Here is a 25876-nt window from a genome sequence, read left to right on the forward strand (position 1 = left end):
CAAGGAGCAGCCTGCTCTCACCACAACCCTCTGGAATCCCAGTAGGAGAAAACCCCTCGACCACCATGGACCCTCGAGTTGGCAGGGAGAACTACTTACAGAAGTGGTAGGGGCAGAACTCCAGCCACTGCAGAGCCCAGAGGGTTTGGTATTGGAGTATCTGTAGTGGAGCATGGCCGGGGATGCCCATTCCCCTGGGCTTAACTTGCTTCCATAGGAGACTTTAGTCTTCGGAGAATTGTCCATCCTGAACTCTGCAGGGCTGTATTGCTCATGAGACAGGACATGTATGCACAGACAAACTTTCCCTTCCCTTCCCTGCCACCACATGTGTGTGCATGCACCCTGCTGTGCCACTGCTGTTGGCATGAGTACATGCTGCCCCCCACCCCACCTGTCACACTGCCATTGTTGTCAGAGATTGGTAGGCACAAAACTCACCTGTCCTGCTGCCAGCAGCACCCACCTTTGCACTGCTGCCGAAGTGAAACTAGGCAGGGAAAACAGCCAGCTTGCCTCCACCCTAGACAGCTACCACCACCAGTGTGAATGTGCATAGAGGTCATGCACAGTCCTGCTCCCACCAGCACCCTACCATCATGCTAACACCACCACTGGCATAAACACATGCAGAGTTGCCAGTGGAAGACCCCGTCTCCCTAAGTCATACTGCCACCACCACTGCTGCAAACACCTGCTGGCACCCCAACACCCACCAGCACCCTGCTACAGCTGACAAGTGTGCACTTGGCCATGCTGCTGCTGCTGCCACTGCTGCTAGCCCATGCAAATGAGGACAGATTCCATTGCCACTGCCCTAAAAAGAGCTTTGGCTGGCACCATGCATAAGAGTACTGTGACCAGCGGTCCAGGAGCATTTTAACCCATCCAGTGCAACACGTTCCTAACCAAGAGGGGCCAGAAAACAAAGCCAGCGCCCAAAAACAGTCAACTGGAATTAGAACACACAGTCCAGGAGTCCTGAGTTGAGACCTGACTCCCTAAAATCTTCCAGAAATAAAGCAAATTGACCTTATACCACAATTAAACCCCCAAGGTCATTAAATAAGATAAAAGAAAAAAAAAGACCTATCTAAATGATAGGAACCTCAAAGATTGAAGGAACAGTAGACCACAAACATGAGAAAGAACCAGCACAAGAAGTCTGACAACTCAAAAAAAGCAAGAGTGTCTTCTTTTCTCCAAATGATCACTGAAGTTATCCAAGAAGGGTTGTTAACTGAGCTGCTATGGCTGAAATGACAGAAACAGAATTCAGAATAAGGATAAGAATGAAGATTTTCACGTTTCATTAGAACACTGAAACCCAATCTAAGAAAACTAAGAATCATAATAAAATGATACAGAATCTGACAGACAAATAGACAGTATAAAAAAGCATGAAGCTGACCTTATAGAGCTGAAAAAATGCACCACAAGAATTTCATAATGCAATAGCAAGTAAAGACAACAGATTATACCAAGGTGAGGAAATAATTTCAATGCCTGAATACTGACTTTCCGAAATAATATAATCAGATAAGAATAAAGAAAAAAGAATGAAAAGGAACAATCCAAACCTCTAAGAAATATGGGATTGTATAAAGAGAACAAATCCATGACAATTGACATCCCTGAAAGAGATGAGGAGAAAGGAATCAACTTAGAAAGCATGATTCAGGTTATCATCCATAATAATTTCCCCTATCTAGCCAGGAAGGTAAGCATTCAAATTCAGGAAATGCAGAGAACCCCCACAAAATACTTCACAAGAAGACCATCCCCAAGACACACAATCATCATATTCTCCAAGGCTGAAATGAAAGAAAAAATGATGAAGGCAGTGGGAGACGAAGCACAGGTCTCCTACAAAGGGAAGGCCATCAGACTAACAGTCAACTTCTCAGAAAGAACCCTAAAAGCCAGAAGAGATTGGGGTCTATATTCAACATTCTTTAAAAAAACAAATTCTGACCAAGAATTTCATGTACGAACAAACTAAGCTTCCTAAGCAAAGGAGAAGTAAGACACTTTTTAGACAAGCAAATGCTGAGGAAAATCATTACCAACAAACCTGCTTATAAGAGCTCCTGAAAAAATGCACTAAATATGGAAAGGAAAGACTGTTACCAGCCACTACAAAAATACATTTAAGAACACAGACCAGTGGCATTATAAAGTAACCATACAAAGAAATCTGCTTAATAACTAGATACAACACAATGACAGGATCAAATCCATACATATCAATACTAACATTGAATGTAAACAGGCTAAATGTCCCAATTAAAAGACACAGAGTGGCCAGGTGAATAAAGAAGCAATACTCAGTCACACATACAATGACACCCACAGACTCAAAATTAAGTGAAGGGGAAATGTCTACCAAGCAAATGGAAAACACAAAAATACAAAGGTTGCAATCCTAATTTTAGGCAAAGCAGACTTTAAATCAACAAAGATCAAAAAAGACAAAGAAGGGCATTACATAATGGTAAAGGATTGAGGTCAACAAGACGTAACTATTCTAAATACATATACACCCAGAACAGGAGCACCCAGATTCACAAAGCAAGTTCTTAGTGACCTTCAAGGAAACTTTGACTTCCATATGATAATAGTGGGAGCTTTCAACACTTCACTAACAGTATTAGACAGATCATCAAGGCAGAAAATTAACAAAGATATTTAGGACCTGAAGTTAAAAGGACCAAATGGACCTGAAAGATATCTATGGGACTCTCCATCCAAAAACAACAGAATATACATTTTTCTCATTCACATGAAATATACACTAAAATCAACCACACAATAGGACATAAAACAATCAGCAAAAGCAAAAGAACTGAAATCATAGTAACCATTCTCTCAGACAACAGCACAATAAAAACAGAATTCAAGAAAATTGCTCAAAACCATACAATTACATGGAAATTGCCTGCTTCAGAATGATTTGGGGATAAATAATAAAATTAAGGCAGAAATCAAGAAGTTCTTTGAAACTAATGAGAACAAAGCTACAACATACCAGAATCTCTGGGAGGCAGATAAGGCAGTGTTCAGAGGAAAATTTAAAGCACAAAATGCCTACATCAAAAACTTAGAAAGATCTCAAATTAACAACACAGCATCACAAATAAAAGAACTACAGAAGCAAGAACAAATCAACATCAAAGCTAGCAGAAGACTAGAAATAACCATCAACACTGAACTGAAAGAGATTGACACACACAAACACAAACACACACACACACACACACACACATCAAAGGATCAATGAATCAAGGAGTTGGCATTTTGAAAAAAATTTTAAAAGATGGATAGAAACTAGCTAGACTAATAAAGAGAAAAAGATAGAAGATAAATAAACACAATCAGAAATGACAAAGGCAATAACCACTAACCCCACAGAGATGCACATATATAACCATCAGACACTATGATGAACACCTCTATTCACACAAACTCAAAAATTTCCTGAAATGGATAGATAACCGAGCACATATACCCTCCCAAGACTAAACCAGGAAGAAAATGAATCTATGAACAGACCAATAATGAATACTGAAAATGAATCATTAATAAATAGTCTACTAACCAGAAAAAAAGCCCAGACCAGATGGATTCACATAGTCTACCAGACGTACAAAGAAGAGCCGGTATCATTCCTACTGCAATTATTCCAAAAAAATTACAAGGAAGAACTCCTCCTCAATTCATTCTATGAGGCCAGCATCATCCTGATACCAAAACCTTGCAGAAACAACCAAAAAAGAAAACCTAAGGCCAATATTGTTTATGAAGATAGATTTAAAAATCCTCAACAAAATAACAGCAAATCAAATCCGGCAATGCATCATCAAGCTAATCCACCATGATCAAGTAGACTTTATCCCTGGAATGCAAGATTGGCTCAACATATGCAAATCAATAAATGCAATTCATTACAAAAACAGAAGTCAAAACTACATTTCTCTTAATAGATGCAGAAAAGATGTTTGACAAAATTCAACAACCCTTCACATTAAAAACTCTCAAAAAGCAACATACTGAAGGAACATACCTTGAAATAGTAAGAGTCATCTATGACAAAACCACAGCAAACATCATACTAAATGAGCAAAAGCTAGTAGCATTACCCTTGAGAAGCCACACAAGACAAGGATGCCCCCTCTCACCACTCCTATTCAACACAGTATTGAAAGTCCTGGCTGCAGAGATCCAGCAAGGTAAAGAAATAAAGGGCAATCATATAGAAAGACCCAGAGTCATATTATTCCTGTTTGCAGATGACATATTTCTATATCTCAAAAACCTCACAATCTCAGCTTGAAAGCTCCTTAAACTGATAAATTTCAGCAAAGTTTCAGGATACAAAGTCAATGTACAAAAATCACTAGCAAAATCTGTACAAACTAGCAAAAAAAAAATGTACAAAAATCACTTAAAATCCTATATGGCAATGATAGCCAAGTTGAGAACCAAGTCAAGAATGCAATCTCATTCACAATTGCCACAAAAGGAATAAAATACCTAGACATAGAGTTAACCAGGGAGGTGAAAGATCTCTACAATGAGAATCACAAAACACTGCTCAAAGCAATCAGAGATAACACAAATAAACAGAACAACACTCCATGCTCCATGGATAGGAAGAATCAATATCATTAAAATGGCCATACTGCCCAAAGCAATTTATAGATTCAATCCTATTCCTATAAAACTTTAAATAACATTCTTCACAGAACTAGAAAAATCGATTTTAAAATTCATATGGAACCAAAAAAGAGCCCAAATATCCAAGGCAATTCTAAGCAAAAAGAACAAAGTTGGACACATCATGTTATAAACCTCAAACTATACTACAGAGTTACAATAAACAAAATGGCATGGTACTGGTACAAAAGCAGACACATAGGCCAATGGAATGGAATAAAAAGCCTAGAAATAAGACTGCACACCTACAAACATCTGGTCTTCCACAAAGTCAACAAAAGCAAGCAATGAGGAATGGACTCCCTATTCAATGGGATAGGGTGCTGGGATAACTGGCTAGCCATATACAGAAGATTGAAACTGGAACCCTTCCTTACACCACATAGAAAAATCAACTCAAGATGGATTAAAGACTTAACTGTAAAACCCAAAACTATAAAACCTCTGGAAGACAACCTAGAAAATACCATTCTGGATGTAGGACCTGTTAAAGGTTTCATGACAAAAACACTGAAAGCAATTGCAACAAAAGCAAAAATTAACAAATGGGATCTAACTGAGAGCTTCTGCACTGCAAAAGAAACTAAAGAGCTTCTGCACAGCAAAAGAAGCTATCAAAAAAGTAAACAGACAACCTACAGAATGGAAACAATATATGCAAACTATACATCTGACAAAACTCTAATACCCAGCATCAATACGGAACTCAAATAAATTACAATACAAAAGCAAAAAACTCCATTAAACAGTGGGCAGAGGACACGGATCAACACTTTTCATAAATGTGGCCAAAAATCATATGAAAAAGCTCACCATCACTGATCATTAGATAAATGGAAATTAAAACCACCATGAGATACCATCTTACACCAGTCAGAATGATTACTATGAAAAAAATCAAATAATAATAAATGCGGGCAAGGTTGTAGAGAAAGGGAACGCTTATATACTGTTGGTGGGAGTATAAATTAGCTCAACTATTGTGGAAATCACTGTCCTGATTCCTCAAAGAGTTAAAAACAGAACTACTTACCATTCAACCCAGCAATCCCATTAGTGGATATATACATAAAGAAATACACATAATCCCACCATAAAGACACATGCACACATATGTTAATTGTGGCACTATTCATAATGGAAAAGATATGGAATCAACCTAAATGCCTATCAATGGTAGAATGGATAAATAAAATATGGTATATACACATTACAGAAAACTATACGGCCACAAAAAAAAAAAAAAAAAAAAAAAACATATCCTTCGCAGTAACATGGATGGAGCTAGAGGCTATCATCCTTAGCAAACTAAGGCAGGAACAGAAAATCAAATACCACATGTTCTCATTTATAAGTGGAGGCTACGTGATTAGAACACATGTATAAAAGAAGGGAACAACAGACACTGAGGTCTACCTCAGGATAGAAGGTGGCATGAAGGAGAGGAAAAGAAAAGAACAACCATTGGGTACTAGGCTTAGTACTTGAGTGACAAAATAATCTGTACAACAAACCCCCATGACAAAAGTTTACCTATATAACAAACCTGCTCATGTACCTCTAAACCTAAAATGAAAGTTTAAAAAGTATATATAATATGTAATTGTATGTATATAAGATATATATGTATGTAATTATATATACATAATAATATCAAACTGCATTAAACTTCTAAGCACAAATTAACCAAAATGTATAAGACCTCTAAACAAAAAAAAATGCATGTGATTGAGAGAAATTTAAAGACTGAAATAAATACAGTAGTCCCCCATTATTCATGATTTTGCCTTCCACGGTTTCAGTTACTCATCATCAACTGTGGTCCAAAAATATTAAATGAAAATTCCAGAAATAAACAATTTATAATTTTAAATGATGTTCTGTTCTGTGTAGCATGATGACATTTCCCACCTCTCTGCTCTATTCCTCCTAGGACTTTAATCATTCCTTTGTTCAACATTCTCATGCTATATTCACAACCCACCCCATAGTCACTTAGTAGCTATCTCAGTTATCAGATTGATCTCCAAGATATTACAGTGCTTATGTTCAAGTCACCCTCACATTACTTAATAATGGCCCCCAAATTACAAGAGTAGTAATGTTGGCAATTTGAATATGCCAAAGAGAAGCCATAAAGTGTTTCCTTTCAGAAAAGAATAAAAACAAAAAATTGTATGCTCAGGTTGCTAAGCTCTATGGTAAGAATGCTTCTTCTATCCTTAAAATTGTGATGAAAGAAAAAGAGATTTATGTTCATTTTGCTATTGCACCTCAAACTATGAAAGTTACGACCACAATCATTCATCACACTTCATCTCATCATGTAGGCATTGTATCATCTCACATCATCACAAGAAGCAAGGTAAGCACAGTAGAATAACATACTTTGAGTGACAGACTATATTGATTAGAGTATATTGTCATAATTGTTCTATTTTATTATTAGTTGTTGTTAATATCTTCCTGTGCCTAAGTTATAAATTAAACTTGATCATAGGCATATATGTATAGAAAAAAAAAAAACATAAGTCTTATAAGGTTAGGTACTATTTGCAGTTCAGGTATCCACTGCTGATCTTGGACTGAGTCCCTAGATAATAAGGAGGAAATGCTATATATATTATGGTCATAGATGTAATAAGTTAATATTGTAATTATGCCAGTTCTTTATAAAAATGTACTTTAGATTGAATGAAATTCCAACTAAAATCTAGACTATTATTTTTGTCAACTTGACAAAGTAATTCTAAAATTTACATGAAAGAAGGCAAAATCAAGATGCCCTTGATTAAACTATGGTAGACTTGTTTTAATAGATATTAAGAATACTTAGTAGCCATAGTTAAAATAGTGTTATTAGTGGTAAGAAGAGACTAATAAACCAATCAAATAGAATAGTTGGCTCTTAAAAGACCCAAATATATAAAGAAATTTAATTTATAATAAATGTAACATTGAAGAACAGTGGACAAAAGAGAGAATCATCTAGTATGATTCCATAACAACTAGATATCTATTTGGAAGAAAATACAACTTGACTTCTACTTCACATCACACACAAAAGCCAAAGGCAAGTGGAAAGGTATAAACATAAAGAGGTGATATAATGATTAAAATTAAAATTAGGAACATCAAAAACCTCATTAAGAAATTGAAAAAGCAAATCATAGAAAGGAAGAACACCTTTGCAGCATATTTAACCGATGGGAGGCCCTTAATCCAATGTAACTAACTTGTGAATATTAACAACTTTTAAAATCAACACAATTAAAAAATAGACATATGAACAGGAAATTTATAGACAATAATATGCACATGGCAATTAAGCCACATGACATACCCATATTATTCAACAAGGAAATGTACACCAAACTCTAACCAGAATGGCTAAAATTAAAAGAACTGATTATACTAAGCTTTGGTAAAGATGAAACAATGGAAACTCTTACACACTAATAAAGTAAGTGAAATTAGTATACTTACTTTGGAACACTGTCTGGTAGTATCCACTAAAATGGAAAGATTGCATGCAATAGGACTAAGAAATCCCATTGCTAAGTATATATTCAAGAGAAATATATGTAGATGTTTGGCAAAAAACATTTAAAGGAATGTTTATGGCAGCATTATTCATAATCACCCGAACCTAGAAACAGTACAAATGTCCATCAACAATACAATGAATAAATACTCTGTAGTATTTTTATACAATGGAATACTGTATAGCAATGAAAATTAATGAACCACACATGGTCCTGGAGCTCACGGTCTTAAGCAGTACATTATTCTACTTCTCCACCATATTAGGGTGATTCAAAAGTAATGGCAAAAATTCCTTTGTATCAACCAATAGAAAAAGAGATACTCCATATGCTGTTATGTTTCTCCCTTGTCAAAATTACTGTTTCGCAAGATTGGTAAACTAAGTCTAAAATAGTGGTCTTTTATGGAACCAAGATACAAAATATTTTATTTACCACTCTATCCTTGTTTCATTTTTAAGCTCTGCTAAGGAAGGAAGACAAATCAGATTAAGATGACATATTTACTATTTTAACTTATAATTGAGTAATATAATAAATTACTGTTCCTGCTGCCCTACATACAAGTGAATGTATACAAGAGATTTATCACTAACCACAAGGGATATTTCTCCCTAAAGGTCAGAAGATTTTTCTGCCTACCCAAAAACCTATGTAAAGAAGGGGTAAATTCTGGGGGGGGGGGGGGAAGTTTCCCTGATTATTGGCAACATCATTTTCCAGCTCAAGCAACCTGAAAGCCTAAGTTTTTTTTTTTTTGGAGAAATGATGGTACAATGGTAACTGCAATGACTCTGGAGCTTGACAAAATGGGCCCAAATATCAGCGATGGTATGTTTTACTTAGGTGACCTGAGATAATTTGCTTAAATGATGCCTCTGTCAGTTTCCTCTTGCACAAAATGGAGATGACATCAGTCATTAGCATTTGAAACAAGCCTGGTACTTAGTAAATCCTGCATAAGCATTAATTATTATATACCCGAATCTATTTCCTTCCAAATAAATGTCACGAGCTCCAACACCTCCCAGTCCAACCCCACTGCCATGACCTCAGGTCTTGCCCTGATCCGTTCATTCTCATCCCTCTCCAAATGTTTAAAAATTGATCTTTTTGCAACAAGTCTTCCAACTGCAATCTATTTTGAAGATATTGCCAGAACAGCATTTAAAAATACCTTTCTGTTCACAGGATTAGCCCTCACAAAATATTATCTCTTTTTTTAATTACCTACCAATTAAATTCAAATTTCTTGAAGGGTTATCAGTATTTCCCACAACCTGTCACCAGCCTTATTTTCCACTGTTATCTGTTTTAGTCCAACATAAGAAACTTATTCTGGTGCCAAGCTAATTAATTTGTCATTCATTGAGTGTACAGTATGCCTCTTCACTTCTAAATGTTAGTATGCCATTTTCTTGACTGTTCAGTTAACATTTTTCACCTGCATCAAGATCTACCCCAAATGCAATCTCCATGAAACCCTGGACCAATATCGTTCAGAATTATATCTCCTTTCTGAGGTCTCTCAAAATGGATTCTTTTTTCGTTCACCTGTACATTTTATTATTTCTCAAATTATTTAAAATGGCTTTGAAATTTTATTAGTTTATGCTATTCTCACGATGTAACGTACCATAGCCTCTGCTTTATTTAAATGAGAGTATACATTATTTCCTCAAACTAACAACAAAATTTCCTTGAGAGTTCTTTTTGTCTTTCTCTCCCACTTGCTCTAATCCTTACTAACACAGTGCCTCTCACATTGAGGAGCATGAAATATTAACTGAACCAAATAAAATAAAATTACTAAACAAAATCACTAGCTTGGTCTTGCAGAGGTCAATTCTAGAAATGGAGACTTAACCCTTCATTCTCATCCCTCTGTAAATTCTTGAATCTCAAAACCAAAAGTAGTGTGTGAGCATGAAAGATCTGATCCACTCAATTTCAGAGCAATGATCTTTTTTTTTTATTTTTGAGACAGAGTCTCACTCTGTCACCAGGCGCCAGGCTGGAGTACAGTGGCGCGATCTCGGCTCACGGCAACCTCCACCTCCCAGGTTCAAGCAATTTTCCTGCCTCAGCCTCCCGAGTAGCTGGGACTACAGGCACATGCCACCACGCCCAGCTAATTTTTGTGTTTTTTTAGTAGAGACGGGGTTTCACCATGTTGGCCAGGATGGTCTCGATCTCTTGATCTCATGATACTCCAGCCTCGGCCTCCCAAAGTGCTGGGATTACAGATGTGAGCCACCACACCCCGCCTTCAGAGTAATGATCTTTTAAATACTAGTGATTCTGAAAATGTCCCCAGATAAAATGTTGCTGATTGTTTGTTTTAAGAAATAAAGCGTACAGGAGGTAGAACCAATGAATGGCTAAAGTGAAAGAATTTGAAGATCAGCAGAGTCCAAAAGGGAAAGCATCAATGTGGCCAGTGTGATGTAAAGGACAGTATTACGAACATTACACATCTGAAGATAATATAGAGCAAAGAGAATGGTAAGTTAAGCTCAACCCTTCATTCCAAACTTTTTTTCACTACAGAAAGCAACTAAAAGACTGCAAGAAAAGGGTGTGGTCAGCCACTGCAAATTCTGAAAAGTATAATAGAAGAGTAAGACACTGTCTCTGCCATTAGGGGAAAAGCTGATATATATTTTTAAGTTTTCTCTAATCAAATAACATTTTGCTCAAGGCAATTCATTTTGGGTGGACAATTGGTTCTATTGACACTCAATATAAGGCAATTGTTATTTTTTTATTTGAAATTCAGTCATAATACTCATTTACTCTGATGGGTAGTGCTGGCCAGAGCACTTCATCAGGGCAGAGGCATATTTCTCTACAACAATTACCAGCCCAACAGCCAAACAAGAACACAATCCCATTCACAATAGCCCCTAAAAGAATAAAATACCTAAGAATATAGCTAACCAAGGAGGAGAAAGTTCTTTACAAAACACTGGTCAAATAAATCAGACATGACACAAATAGAAAAACCTCCCATGCTCATGGACAGGTAGACTCAAGGTTAATAAAATGGCCATGGCCATGATGCCCAAAGCAATTTACAGATTCAATACTATTCCTATCAAACTACAAATACTATTCTTCATATAATTAGGAAAAACTATTTTATAATTCATAAACCAAAAAGAGCCCATATAGCCAAAGCAATTCTAAGTAAAAAGAAAAAAACTAAAGGTATCACATTACCTGACTTCCAACTATACCACAGAGCAATAGTAACCAAAACAGCATGGTACTGGTACAAAAAGAGACACATAGACCAATGGAACAGAATAAAGAGCCCAGAAATAATGCTGTACACATACAACCTTCTGATTTTTGACAAAGTTGATAAAAAAACAAGTAATGGGGAAAAGACTCCCTGTTCAATGGGATAGGGTCCTGGGATAACTGGCAAGCCATATGCAGAAAATTGAAACTGGACAACCTAAAATAAAATATCATTCTGGACATAGGACATGGAAAATATTTCATGACAAAAATACCAAAAGTAATTGCAACAAAATAAAAATTGGCCAGTGGGGCCTAATTAAACCAAAGAGCTTCTGCAGAGCAAAAGAAACTATCAACAGAGTAAAGAGACAACAAAATGAGAGAAAATATTTGCATGCCATACTTTGGAAAATAGTCTAATATCCAGAATCTATAAGAAACTTAACAAGCAAAAAACAAAAATCCCATTATAAAGTGGACAAAGGATATGAAAAGATGCTTTTCAAAAGAAGACATTCATGCAGCCAATAAGCATATGAATAAAACGCTCAACATCACTAATTGTTAGAGAAATTCAGATCAAAACCACAGTGAAATACCATCTCACACTAGTCAGAATGTCTGCTATTAAAAATCAAAAAATACACTGCTGGTGGAATATAATTTAGATCAGCCATTGTGGACAACAGAATCCAGAGCCTGGATTTTTCAACTACTACACTATGCCACCTTTTTACTGAAGTATTTACATTGAGAGATAATGAACAAACATCAATGTTGCCATCATTGCTTTTATATTTTTTGGAAATTCTATTTTATAATTATCTTCCACATCATTCCACTATATCAAACAAGACAGTTGAGCAAGTAAGGGCTAAGACTATGAGTCTGTGGTCCCTTCCAGCTATAACATAATAGGATAACATTTTAAATTGTATGGGTTTTTTTTGGTGAATGAAAGAAGACTCTTAGAGAAATTGGAAACTTTAATTCATAACATGTTTTATCAAATAATAATTCAAGTGCTTTATAAACTTTCAGGAATTTACATTTTCACTTCTTTTCTTCTAGTTCAAAGCAGTCCAAGTCAGGAATTAGAACACACTATTTAAAACGGGAGCAGACAATACAAATACATATACAATACATATAGCATACAATACAATACATAACAGACAATACAAAAAATAATCTGGAAAATTGTCAAGATAATGCTTAAGCAGAACCAAAATCCAAAAGAAATACTTAGAACATGTTTTCATAAGTTGAATTTATTTAACTTATTCTAAGTTAACTGGTAGAGGCAATATTTTGTGGAAAGTCTTATGTTCAATGCCTAGATTCATCATTTTGAAAAGATACTGAGTGGGCTATTAAAACTTTTGCATTTTAGTTTTCTCATTTATAAGGTAGAAATAAAAATACTGATCTTAAAATATTTGGGGGAAGATTAAAAGCAATGCGTATATAAACTACCGGACACATGGCAAATCTTAATACATACTAATTCAGTACTCCTTTAAATTTACATATCAACACTAGCTGATATTATTAATCTTTCCTTCACTCTTTCTGATTTGTGACTAAGAAGGAAAATTTTTATTTAAAGAATAAATGAGAAAAGTTATCTGTGGTTAACATAGAACGATAGTAAAATCAGTCATCAGAAATCTTAAAATTATGCAGCTTAATTCAGATTAATAAATAGCCCATCAATTTTTTTAATCTTTTGTAAACATTTGTCCTCAATCTTCACAAATATCAAAGACTGTAAATAGAAATGTGTTCTTTTATGACTGTCTGCCAAATTAATTGAGCACGACTGCAATTGAGTGGAAAAATAAAAATATTACTTACTGTATGTGGCACTTGGCAATTTCAAAATGTGAAAACATTCATCCTCAAAATGCCTCTATAAAAATGTTATCTGTGGAGGAAGAAAAAAAATAATTCAAAAGAGTAAGCAATTTGTCAAGGTCACAGGAAAAACTAATCCAGACCAACACACACTTAAACACTATACACTGTAACATACTAAAGTAGGTTTTGCAAAATGTAGACTATACATCTAGCAAAGTATAATGGGCTGATGAACAGAAATATTCCCAACTATATGCAAATACTCCAAAACATCAGTCAAGGAGGACACTTTGAAGAAAGAAGTAAAAGTCTCTGCAAATTAGCTTCAGAATTATATGCAAGAAACACAGTGCCCCCAGAATGCTGGCAGAAGAGCATAAAAGTAATTCAAAAATATGAGATGTTCATAAATAAACATACTTGGAGAGCTGAGGTGACTATTCAAATATTTCAAGTTTTTAAAAGGTACTATTATCTGATATATGAGGATCACTGAGTTAGAAGAGAATTTTGTTTGATTTATCCAGAGAGTTGCACCAATTCACTTTGTAATTGCATTTCAATTCTAACTGAAAATGATGCACTGAGAAAAATGCAGGCATGAGACCTGCATACCTCACAAAAATACATAAACAGATCCATTCTCTGTGTTTCAGAATATCAATGTGATTATAAGGAGAAAGTGATTTAATCAAGCATTATTAATTAATTTGTTTGTTTTAGAGCAGGGTTTTGAAAGAGGATATTGATTTTGAATCTCAAAATATTTCAACTTAAATGGGTTTTATGCTACTGAGTATACACAATGATATAAAACAACCATTCAAAGAAAAAAAATAAAATACAACCTAATGAAAATTATCAGCCTGGCCAACATAGTGAAACAATCTCTTTACTAAAAACATAAAAATTAGCTGGGCATAGTGGCAGGTGCCTGCAGTCCCAGCCACTCATGAGGCTGAGGCAGGAGAATCACTCAAACCCAGGAGGCAGAAGGTGCAATGAGCTGAGATCGTGCCAATGCACCCCAACCTGAGAGACAGAGTGAGAATCCATCTCAAAAAAAAAAATTATACATAACCCTTTAAAAATACAGTGTGTTCTTTCAGACAGATCAGACACACTATGAACAAAACAAACAAAAATCCTCTTAAGTACCAAACATCTTTAAAGGAATATTATTTCTTAGCAACAAACAGAATTTCTGTTCAGAGAGATTTGGGTCTTTATGGTACTAAGCAGAAATTCCAGCTTAATAACACAGGAGTTGTGCTTTTGTGTTCACCAAAATCAACTGTAACCAAATCAACAATTCAACATTCAGAATAAACATTTTGAATAGAAAATCTAATTTATCTTGCTCTAGTATGTTAGAGACATTGGGATTACACAGGTTTCTACCTGGCCCATGAATAAATGATTTTACTAATGTTTTACACAGAACCTCTCAAACATAGATATAGTTATCAAGCTTATAGTTAAATGAAAAAAGTAAATCAAGAAATGCCCAAGAAATTTTGTATTTTCTAAATTTAAAACTTAGAACATAAAAAGATACATATTCATCTTCAAATATAATTCAATTCAATTATAAAGTAATAATAAGTAGCAGATCTCTATATTTCTTCATACTTTAGCATATTCATCCTCATAGACAAGAAGACTGAGGTGAACACTAATTACATAATTTTCTCAATCTGACACAGCAAATAGGAGGTAACCCTGGGCTCAAAACCAGATTTTCTGACCTAGGTTTCATCTTACTACAATATCTGCTAGTTTCTAGGTTGCATCCAAAGCAGAGGTTGAAAACTGGGGGACTGAAAACCAAATCTGGCTTACTGATACATTTCGTCCGCCCCAACCATGGTTTTTAAAATATTACCCAATATTCAAAAGCAGAGTATTTCTCATAAAAAAAATCCTCATATCTAGCTTTTTAAAAAAAGTGAAGATTCTTACAAGGCCAGACTCAGGCATGAAACAGAAAAATGGGGATGTCCTTCTTCTCTTAGACAGCACAAATTTTCATACTCATCTACTTCCTACTTGTACAAACCATCTTTCACTCTGCCAATTTTAAACACTAGAGTGTTTTGCACCAGATTCAAGCCCTCCTTTACTAAGAATTGCCATCATTTTTCTTTTTTGCTGTGAAACTGAAGGATTTACCTTATTATTCTTGAAAAATGTATTTTGTCAATTGAAACAACCACTTATAATACTACATTTCACTGGATTCCTATAATCAGGGGCTATTGATTGGTTATCTTATTTTAATCTATATACATGTTTTAAAAAGTTGTGGGTTTGAATTTCCATTTTTAAAATCTGTATTTGATAATTTTCATAACTAAAGGAAAATTACAAACGTAACTGATTAGTACATCATCAAGTGAAAGAATGAGTGATCTTAAATAATGATCTTACATTTACCATAGACATGTCTTTCAGAGAGCTATTTCCTGGATTGATAGGTATAATAACTATGATATATTGAAAACTTCAATTTAATTGGATAAACTGGATTAAGAGAACACTAACAGCTAAAGGTAGAGCCATGCAATCTGCAAATTTTGGTTAAATAATGGCATACTGCAATTGTCTTCAAATATCAACACATTTTACAGAATGTATAAAAATACGGACTGGCATTTTGAGGAATTCAGGTAGGACTCACCTAAATCTCAATCTGATCACATATCCAAAAAAAAAATACATACACCTAACAAAAACAAACAACAACACACAAATCCTAGTCCTTCAGCAAAACTGGAAGTAGGAGAATAATAAACATGTCAGATTATATGTAAACAGAAAATTAGACACCAATTTCTAAAAGAGTTATCTTTCAAGCTCCCACTACATATACAGATATATGGGGTCCAGAAAAACTGTAAGAAAGAGGATAAAGGAAACCAAAATTCCTAAGAGTGACATGAAAATCACTCACAGAAAATCCATTCAAACTATGAAAATTCCAAAAAACTATCCTGGCATATTAGAACATGGACACAGAAAGAAGACTTAAAAATATATGAAATTTGAGGAGACATTTTTTTTTTCTGGAAGAAAAGCAAGTAAGGCATTTATCAAATGATGGGGATATGTCAAAGGAACACAAGTCCTAGCTTCAAGAGGCTCTTACTGGTCTCATCTGAGACAATTGGGAAATAAAAATAAATAATTATTGTTAATGGATTAAAATTTATTACAGAAAATATAATAAATGAAATTAAGAAGGGAAAACTCTTTCTGCAAGTATAGTGTCACCTAAAAAGTACAGACTGACTGATGGTGTTAGAAAATCACCATAATATTTTAGGTAAATGATTCAGTAAAGAAAATATTAGTGCATCAGCACCAGTGCATGAAAGTGTGATAACAAACGTGGAATTTCCAGTTGAAAAGTATCTTCCCACAAAGTACTTATTAATTACAATGGGGAAAATAGTAACTAGCAGTGGGGTAACTTGGCAGAGACCACATTAACAAATTGATCAAAGAAGACATCATTAATAATCAGACAAATACGACATGCCTCCAAGTATCATCCACTTGAGAAGAACACATCACTTTTGTTGTATGTCTGCCAAAAATGCAAAACCAGAATTAACCATTAGGAAACATCCAGTAAAGCCAAATCGAGAATACTGCACTCAGTATCTTATCTGAACTCTTTAAATGTCCAAGTAATTAGACTGAGGAAATGTTCCAGATAAAAGGACTTTTAAAGATAAGACAACAAAATATACCTGGGATCCTATACTGTGAGTTACACAATACAAGTAATATTGTGTCAATACTGAATATCTTTAAAGATTATTCTCTGGATACAGAGGACAATGTCCTTATTCTTAGGAAATGTACACTTAAACACTTCAGTTAAGGAAGCATGAGTCTACAACTTATCCTCAAATGATTTGAGAAAAAAATGTGGGGGGGGTGTGTGTGTGTGTGCACATGAGCACACAGGTATAGAGTAAGAAAGCACACACAGAAATGAAGCAAAAGAGGCAAAATCGTAAACAACTCTTGAATCTAGACAAAAGGTATTCTTAAATACAATTCTTGGAAATTTTCTGTATGTTTGAAACTATCTGAAATTATAAACATCAAATAAATAAGTAAAAATAAAAATAAAATCTTTTATTTCAATCTAGACATTTATATTTAGGAATCACAGAATAATAGTCAAACATATATCAAGAAAGTATTTTTCAGAAGAGAACAACAGACACTGGGGCCTACTTGAGGCTGAAAGCTGGGAAGAAGGTGAGAATCAAAAAACTACCTATCAGGTACTATGCTTATTACCTGGGTGACAAAATAATCTGTATACCAAACCCCCGTGAAACACAATTAACCTATATAACAAATCTGCACATGTACCCTTGAAGCTAAAATGAAAGTTAGAAATAAATAAATCAGAAAACAATTTAAAAGTTAAAAAATAATTCAAAATCATCAATGTTTTTGTATAATTAGTAGAGTAAGAAATCCAGAGTGATAACTTACATACTATATATCATATAGTGTTTAGATATAATTTATATCTTCATATATATTAAATATTTAGATTAAATGATATATATATATATTTATTCACAACTTACATATTGATATAAACCCATTAAATATATAAATACAGGAGCACAAGAACAAATGTAAAATCTAGTTTAGAGTTTTAAAATAAACCATACAAACAATACTACATTATGGTCAGCAAATTAAGCAATGTAAAGTTAAATAATAAAATGATAATCAAAAAATAAATGAAAGTAGGACTTCAAGGAAAAAAGACAAAAGGTTATCAGTCTTTAAAGATTAGCAATATAAATGTTTTTTTCTTATATAATCAGTTTTCTAAATTAAAAGTTGCAAGTTCTTTTCAATTCAGGAAAAAAATAAAAATATAAAATCATCCTTAATTTCAGAAAGAATACAACTATTCTGTTCTCACAGATTATTACTTAAAGAATTATATAATATAAACTATATTATGATTATATTCTCTTTTTACTTAATTGTTAATTTCTTTGTATGACAATATCATCATTTTTATTATTACACTGCAAGATCACTTCACTGATTAATATCCTGCTGCTATGACATGCCATCATTTATATATTTTCTAAATAAAAATTATCATCAAATATTTGTGACAAAAACAAGATACTGTGAAGGTCCTTGTGCACATATCTTTTGCCATAATATGATTGTTTCCTTAGGATAAAACACCCAGAAGTGAAATTTCTGGGTCAAGTAGCATGAGACTGTTAAAACTTGTTAAACCATATTTTATCAATATTGATATATCCAACTTTCCTATTTGACCATCTCCCAAATCAGGTTATATTTTACAATTACTGCAGCCAGTTACAGTCACGACAAAGGGTTTGTTGCCTGGTGATGCCCCAACTTGACCCTAGTTTTGCATATTGTCATGCCTTCATTTGAGTTGTATGCACCCTTGGTATTCTACATGTTGAGTTTAATTACCTTTTAAAATGTCTTCAAAAAGATTACACCAAAAGGTAACACTGAAATGAAAAATTGTTTATATGAAAAGGTATGGAAACAAAGCAGCATCAGTAAAATAATTATTCATGTTGTTGAGATAAAAGAAAACAAAGAAAAATGTCCACAAATAGAGGAAGACGTGTTACAATCTTGAAACTCAGAACATAGAAAAAAAAAAAAAGGTCATTACAGGATAAAGGATGTAATTAAAGCAGGAAACACTACAGATCCTCCTGAACAATACAAACAACTATTCCAGGTCTCATCTCTAATTTATAGCAACAATGTGTCAAAATGCCTCACCAACACTAGCTATTACCATTTTAATACCATTTTAATCAAGGGTTCTCATAGAGAGTCAACTTATTTCAGTCCCTTTTTTTTAATTCCCATATTCACTTTAGATTCCTGCAAATTCCCACAGATTTAGCAATTTTGCTTGTCTGTAGATTCTACATTGTGTAGTCTTAAATTATGAGGATTATTACAAATATTATTCAATTCAGTAAGTCCCCAATAAATACTTCTAAAGTCTTATTTTCTTTGCCTTACCAGGTCACTGATTCAAAGACAAGTAAGAAGCTATGCCTGCCTTTATACAAGACTACATTTTCTTTGCTGGTTGATCAGAATATCATGTCAGACAGAACTAAACCTTACTGAAGTAAAGATGAACTTTTTGTCCTCTCATATTTAAGTTCTGTCATGTGTCAGAGAAGAAAATTACATTAACTGAGTGATTTGCTTCTCTCAGACATGTTGGTTGTTACCCCATTTCTTCTGCTCTTTAAGTGTATGGAAATCAATCATCACTGTGTCTTATTCTTTTATTTTCCTAAATATCAAAGCAAACTGATTCATCTGTAACTTCTAAAATCATCTCTAGTATGTCCTCCCTTTTTCCCTTCCTCCTTGTCACCCCCATCTCTCTCTCTCTCTTAATTTGACCTTCAAAGCCACTAACTCCCTTGCACTTTATTTTTATTTTTATTTTACTTTAGGTGCATACTATATCTGGCATTTCTCCCAGTGTAAATACAACTTGATAATGATCTCATGATATTTTCTTTTTTTTGAGACAGAGTTTCACTCTGTCACCTGGCTGGAGTGCAGTGGCATGATCTCAGCTCACTGCAACCTCCAGCTCCCTGATTCATGATCTCATGATATTTTCCATCATAGGCATAACAAATCAGGATCCCCTGATTTGTACACAACCAGTATTTAAACGTAACCACTCTATAATCTATCAGCCAATTTATATCACTGCATCATTCCATATCCAGTCTCTACATCATAGATAGATGCCATGCTGATGCATTCCCTAACTAAACACTACATCATCCATTCCTCTTTTTTATTCATCCAGTTGGGGAGAGGCAGAGATCTGTGGGTTCTGAAGCAGGGTCTCAAGAGATTCAAGTGGGTTCTCTGTTAATATTTTATTCCTTTTTTTATCATTGAATGTTTAAAGAAACGGCCAAATGATTGTTCCAAACAGTCACTAGCCTATGTGAAGAGAGTTCAATGACAGCTCCTTCACCACTGGCCCCTGTCTACCTGAAGAAACAGAAGAAAATACTGGCTCTTCCATCTTCTGGGATGAAAACCGGAACATTTCTACTTTATTCACTACACTCCACTCCCAGTAAACACACAATAAAGCATGGCATATCTTATATCTTTGCTTCATTATTTCCTAGTTTCTGAAGAAATGTGGCCTTTTCCTTTGCATATCCTTACTTTTTGACCCATTCTACTTCCATCAAGTTATTCTAAAAAGTAATTAGATATACAGGCAAAATTTCATATTCAAAGTACTTCATCAGTGTCATTTATAATGCTATAATTTTAAATCCATAAAAGCAACAATTAGGGATCAACTAGGTAAATTATGGCTTGTCCATATGATGAAATGCCATGTAGTCATAAAAAATAATATCCCAAATAATATTTATTTATATACAGAAACCTAATCTTCAAAATAGTATCAATAATTTCTAAAATAATATGGAGAATAAAGTAGCAGTTGTGTAAATTATGTAATTTACATATATGAAATATATGTGCCTATATAAATATATAAATTCAGTATAACAATATGCTATACAGTGAAATATTAACGTTATTATGTCTAAATGGTGTAAAAATGTAAGTAATTTCCATTTTCTTTTTCACACTTTTTCTAATTTTCCAAGCTTCTACAAAAAATATGTATCATGTCATAATCCAAAAAAATGCCAGTTTAAAAGCTGAAAGTCAACAACAGCAACAAAGTGCATAGGTAAGAACCAATTGTACAGCTATAAATTAGGCAGAACCTCAACATTAAAAGAACTGGAAAATTGTATAAACCAAGTTGCAACGTAAGTAAGAAACAAAATCAATTTTACAAAAGTTAAGAATACATGATTTTTGGACGAATGTGGCCAGACCTGTAAGGTGCCTCGCCAGTGTCTAATCTCTCCTTTCCTTGCTGATATTAGCACATTTATGCTCTTTGACCTTTGCCTGTTCAATATGTAGTTATAATGAATGGAACTCTGACAGCTATTTTGAATGCATGAATCCTAGAATGAATACAAGAATCCAAGACCTCTAGTAACATTACAGAGGTCATCTTAGCAGACTTGGACTACCAACATCAAGATTTTATATTTTGTGAGTGAAGAATCAAGTACCAACTTCTTTAAGCCACTCTGGATATACACTGAACACAATTCCTGAATGATACACATTATCTAAGAATTTGCAGATAAGATTAATTTTTTTTTGTTATGGTTTTAATGAGTATTTGGCTACCATATATTATTAAATATTAGAGTTCACATGTCAAGTCATATTTAAAATGAAGGAAAGACAGAAATGGAAAGAATTAGCAGTTGGAAAATTAGGATACATTAAAAATAACCCAAATAGAGAAATTTACATTTCATAAAAATAAATGTTTAGTAGTTTATTTTTAGTAATACAATAGGTTATTTTTAAAATTATAAGAAATAGCTTTAACAGTACCAGGAGAGATTATGCTACACTACAAGGCATAACACAAAGATATATTCAATAAAGCATCATTAAATTCATAGCCCTTTATCTTACGGCATCAATATTTAACAATTTTCTCGACATTTATTAAATGAATCGTTGTATTATGAACTTTGGTAGGTCTCAGAGGAATGTGATGAGAAATGTGATGTCTTCATTGTGAAAAAGCTTATCATCTAAAATGGGAGACATGTGAGGGCACCACTATGATAACAGGTTAAACGTTAGCAACAGCAATAGAAACAAGGGAACAGGAAAATAGAATATTTTTGCCTTGGGGATTTGGAGATATCCTTTAAAAAGAATTTGCTCATGTGAGCTGATCCTTGAAATGAGGAGCTGAGTAATTCAAGTCTGCAAAGCAATGTGAGCAAAGAAACAATCATGGACTTCTATGGTAAGTCCAGGTAAAAGAGAATCAATTCAGTGAATCCTTAAAATAGATTAAGAACGGGTAAAAGATGAGATGCAAGGCCAAAAAACTCATTTGGAATAGATCTCTAGGAAGGGTCTTGAAAGATAGGCTAAAGAATTTGAAATTTAACCTGCAGAGCTTTTGAAGGTTTTTAACACACAGGACTTACATGCTTATTCAGAGAGATCCCTCTACTGACAGTGCAGACTATTTAACAAACCACATGATGAGGCGCAGTTTTGTTTTAGAGAAACATATTAGTCTTGGGTTTAGATTAAGCACAACCTTGACTGAGGGCTGGTAGGAGTGACAGGATCAGCCCTTGAGATCCTTTTCGATCTTAAACCCGGTGACTTACGTCTCCTGTAAAGGAAACAAGTTCCAGGAAAATTCTTCTAAATGACAGAAGTGGCAGAACTCTGAGGCCACTTGGGTGAAAATCATAAAGGCGTTGTGATTTCAAATACCCAATGAGTTTGACAAGAAGCATATAGAGTGCACAATCTCTGACTAGCTAACAACGAAATTTGAGAAGAAAAAAAAATCACATGGAAGATATTCTTATAGCAAGTGGAAAGGCAGTTTCAACTATCCTTCTGGGAAAGCCAGACAAAAATTTGACTGACCTAAATCCTTTTTGGCCTGCATCATTTTGCAAAGTAGCCTCTACTGCTCTGGAAGGCCCAAGGGGCCTATCTGTGCAGATGCAATCTAATTAAATGCATGCAGTAAGGACTTAATTGTGTAGAGCATTTTGCTAGGTACAGCACAAAAAGAATCCTGTCAGACTGCCTTCTTGGATTTTCTAATCTACAAAAGGCAAACAGATGTAGCTATGCATCTATAGTTTAGGTAGAAGAAAGAATTTATTCAAGTATAGGAACAGGTAAAATTATATGTACTGACAATGAATACTTCATGAGCATCAATCAATAAGTAGAACAACACCTTGTTAAGTTCCATTTCAAGGGAAACCACAGTTAAGGATCAGAGAATGAATGCCAGTGACCAGATCTCACTCCTGAGACTTACTGGAAGGGAAAAGAAAAGCTCTACTCTATTCAGATTTAACAGCTCTAAACAGCAAGGTCAATCAAACAGTCTGAGGCACAACACGTCACAGGAGTGATGTGCTGAAGAAAGAAGAAACAAGCCAGCCATGGCACAGCATCAGTCTGGAGATACAAGCTCCTTTCCTTTCCTTTTGCTTTCTCTTCTGTTGTTGTTTTGCCATTCTAACGAGGGCATTTAGCCTTGCAGAGGGAGACCCACATATATGTGTCGGCAAAAAGACAGAACTCATAAATTTTCTAATAAATAGAAGGTGAGAACCTGGATTGAGAAAGCAACATGTGAAAAGTTTTAACTTGGGTTGCAGTGTGAATTTTATCCCTAAGACCAAGTATGTGGTATACGAGATCAGAATTCTTAAGTCCCATGAGTGACTGGTTTGATGGCAATCAGCCAAGTATATCATGAGATCAGAACTCTTGATATAAAACAACTCCCTGTCCTTGAACCCCTCCACAGTGGTTGAAGGAATGAGGCACATATTTTCCCATAAAATACAGCTGCAAATAACATAATATGAACACATTTACTAAAAAACACAGAAAAGGAAAACTAAAAATTCTACAAAATAACAACATGTAACTTATACATTTGTAATTCATGATTCATATATTTGGAATATTGTTCATATAGACAGATGATTTTTATGTTTTTTTATGACACAAAGAGGCCCTTTCTTGATAGAATAGCCTTATGAAAACATGTAGTTCTATTTCACAGATGTTATTCTTTCCTGATTGAGAAAATAATTCTCAGAAACAGGAATGAGAAAACAACTTGTCTTGATAGTATGAGACTTCAGTAGGGCAGAGACTTCACAGAAAGCAAGCAAAAGTACAGACACACCCACAAAAATGAATTTTGGCTAGTGGACCCCCAGGGTTTTAGAATTGCAAAAAGCATTCAATAATTGCATACCATGAGCATAAACCCATTGCTGAAAACCCACTGGTAGGTAGGTATCTCAATAAGTTGGAAGTGCCTGATCTTGTATTTACATAGTGCCTTAAACTATGTAGATCTCAAAATCACTGGCCAGATTTATTAATTGATTACGTATACTGACTGCTTAGGCAGAAATCATTTCATGCACCAATGAAGTGTAGTCATATCTATATTAAAATGCAGCAGGATTTTACTGGCCCACAATTTTATATACCCAGTTACTATGAGATGTAGGCCTGTGGCCAAATGAAAGTGCATCAGTATTTAGTGAATTATAATAAAATGACAACTGCATATAATACAACATGATTAAAATCACATAATAAATGTTTCCCATCGCAAGAAATAAATACTTATGCGATTTCATAAAAATAAACAGACAGAAAATAACTCCCACTACATGTGGGAGTTTTAGAATGTGTTAGTGTGGGGTGAAGAAGGGTAAATGGTTGTCAGGAAGGCTTTGAGGTTGGTTAAAAACTCAACATACTGAGTGGAATCTGACAGGAAAGTTACACTGAGCATAAAGTTTGGGATAAGGAACTTTTAAAAAAAAAATCCAGCTGGCAAAACTTAATTTGATCTAATATAAGGTCAAACCAAACTTTAGAGTTAATAAGGCAACTGAAAGTCTAGAATAAATCTGAATTACAAAATAAGATCAGTAATTTATACTTAGTTTTAGTGGTATCCAAGGCCAAGATCTTGAAGGACCACACTTAAAAACTGCCAGGAAACTTAGAAAAATGAAAAACCAACTTTCCATAGGAGCCATTTAGAGAAAAGCACACACACAAGTAGTTTCCATCAGCTCTGCCCTATGCTAGGAAAGAGTATATCTTTGATTCATGCTAGTGAAAAATACATTACAAAATTAATCATATTGCTAAATATTTTATAACTTTGGAAAACATTTTTTGTGACTTACTAACTTCCAAGGTACCTGGTGTTGAATAAAATGAAGACTGTTCTCAAAGTGAACTTACAGGGTTAATTATCAATTGACTATCACTCTATAAATAAAATAATTATAATTGATGTAATATGTTGGCAGACAAATGCAACAACACAAAAAAATGAATCAATTGTCTGTCTGTGACTTTATGCAATCTTGGTTGAAAATAGTTAACCTCATATGTGGTCCCCAGAAATGTCACGAGTTATTACTTGATTTTAAGTATATTTTAATGTAGAAATTGTTCCACAAAGTTTTTAAAGCTTGAGATAAAAATTTTTTTAATTACTTTTAAAATATATTCAAGTGGCACAGAAAACTTTAAGAAGGAATGAAACAGGAGCACTAAGGAAATATAAATTGAGGAGCCAACATTATTTTAGGCAGTACTAGAAATTGCTAGTACACAGGAAAAATTCTAATAGGTTTTTAAAATAATTTCTTTACTTGCATTATAAAAAGTTTTTAAACATAAACACAATATTATTTAATAACCTATAATGTCCTTCTCATATAATAAACTCACAAAACAGAATGCAATTTATTCCTGTA

General features: G+C 34.1%; 1 protein-coding gene across 6 annotated transcripts in view; it reads right to left on the reverse strand.

Annotated features, from left to right (window-relative positions):
- The window catches only part of GALNT13 (polypeptide N-acetylgalactosaminyltransferase 13), a 598306-nt gene that overhangs the window by 556120 nt on the left and 16310 nt on the right, over positions 1-25876 (reverse strand). For all 6 annotated transcript variants that reach the window (XM_021665899.2, XM_021665898.2, XM_064382748.1 and 3 more), the window contains exon 2: positions 13368-13437. The gene's annotated coding sequence lies outside the window, so the exon portion shown is untranslated. The remainder of the gene's footprint in view (positions 1-13367; positions 13438-25876) is intronic.

This window comes from Aotus nancymaae, unplaced genomic scaffold, assembly GCF_030222135.1.
Source record: "Aotus nancymaae isolate 86718 unplaced genomic scaffold, 86718_ANA_hifiasm-v0.15.2.pri h1tg000029l, whole genome shotgun sequence".
Taxonomy (NCBI): domain Eukaryota; kingdom Metazoa; phylum Chordata; class Mammalia; order Primates; family Aotidae; genus Aotus; species Aotus nancymaae.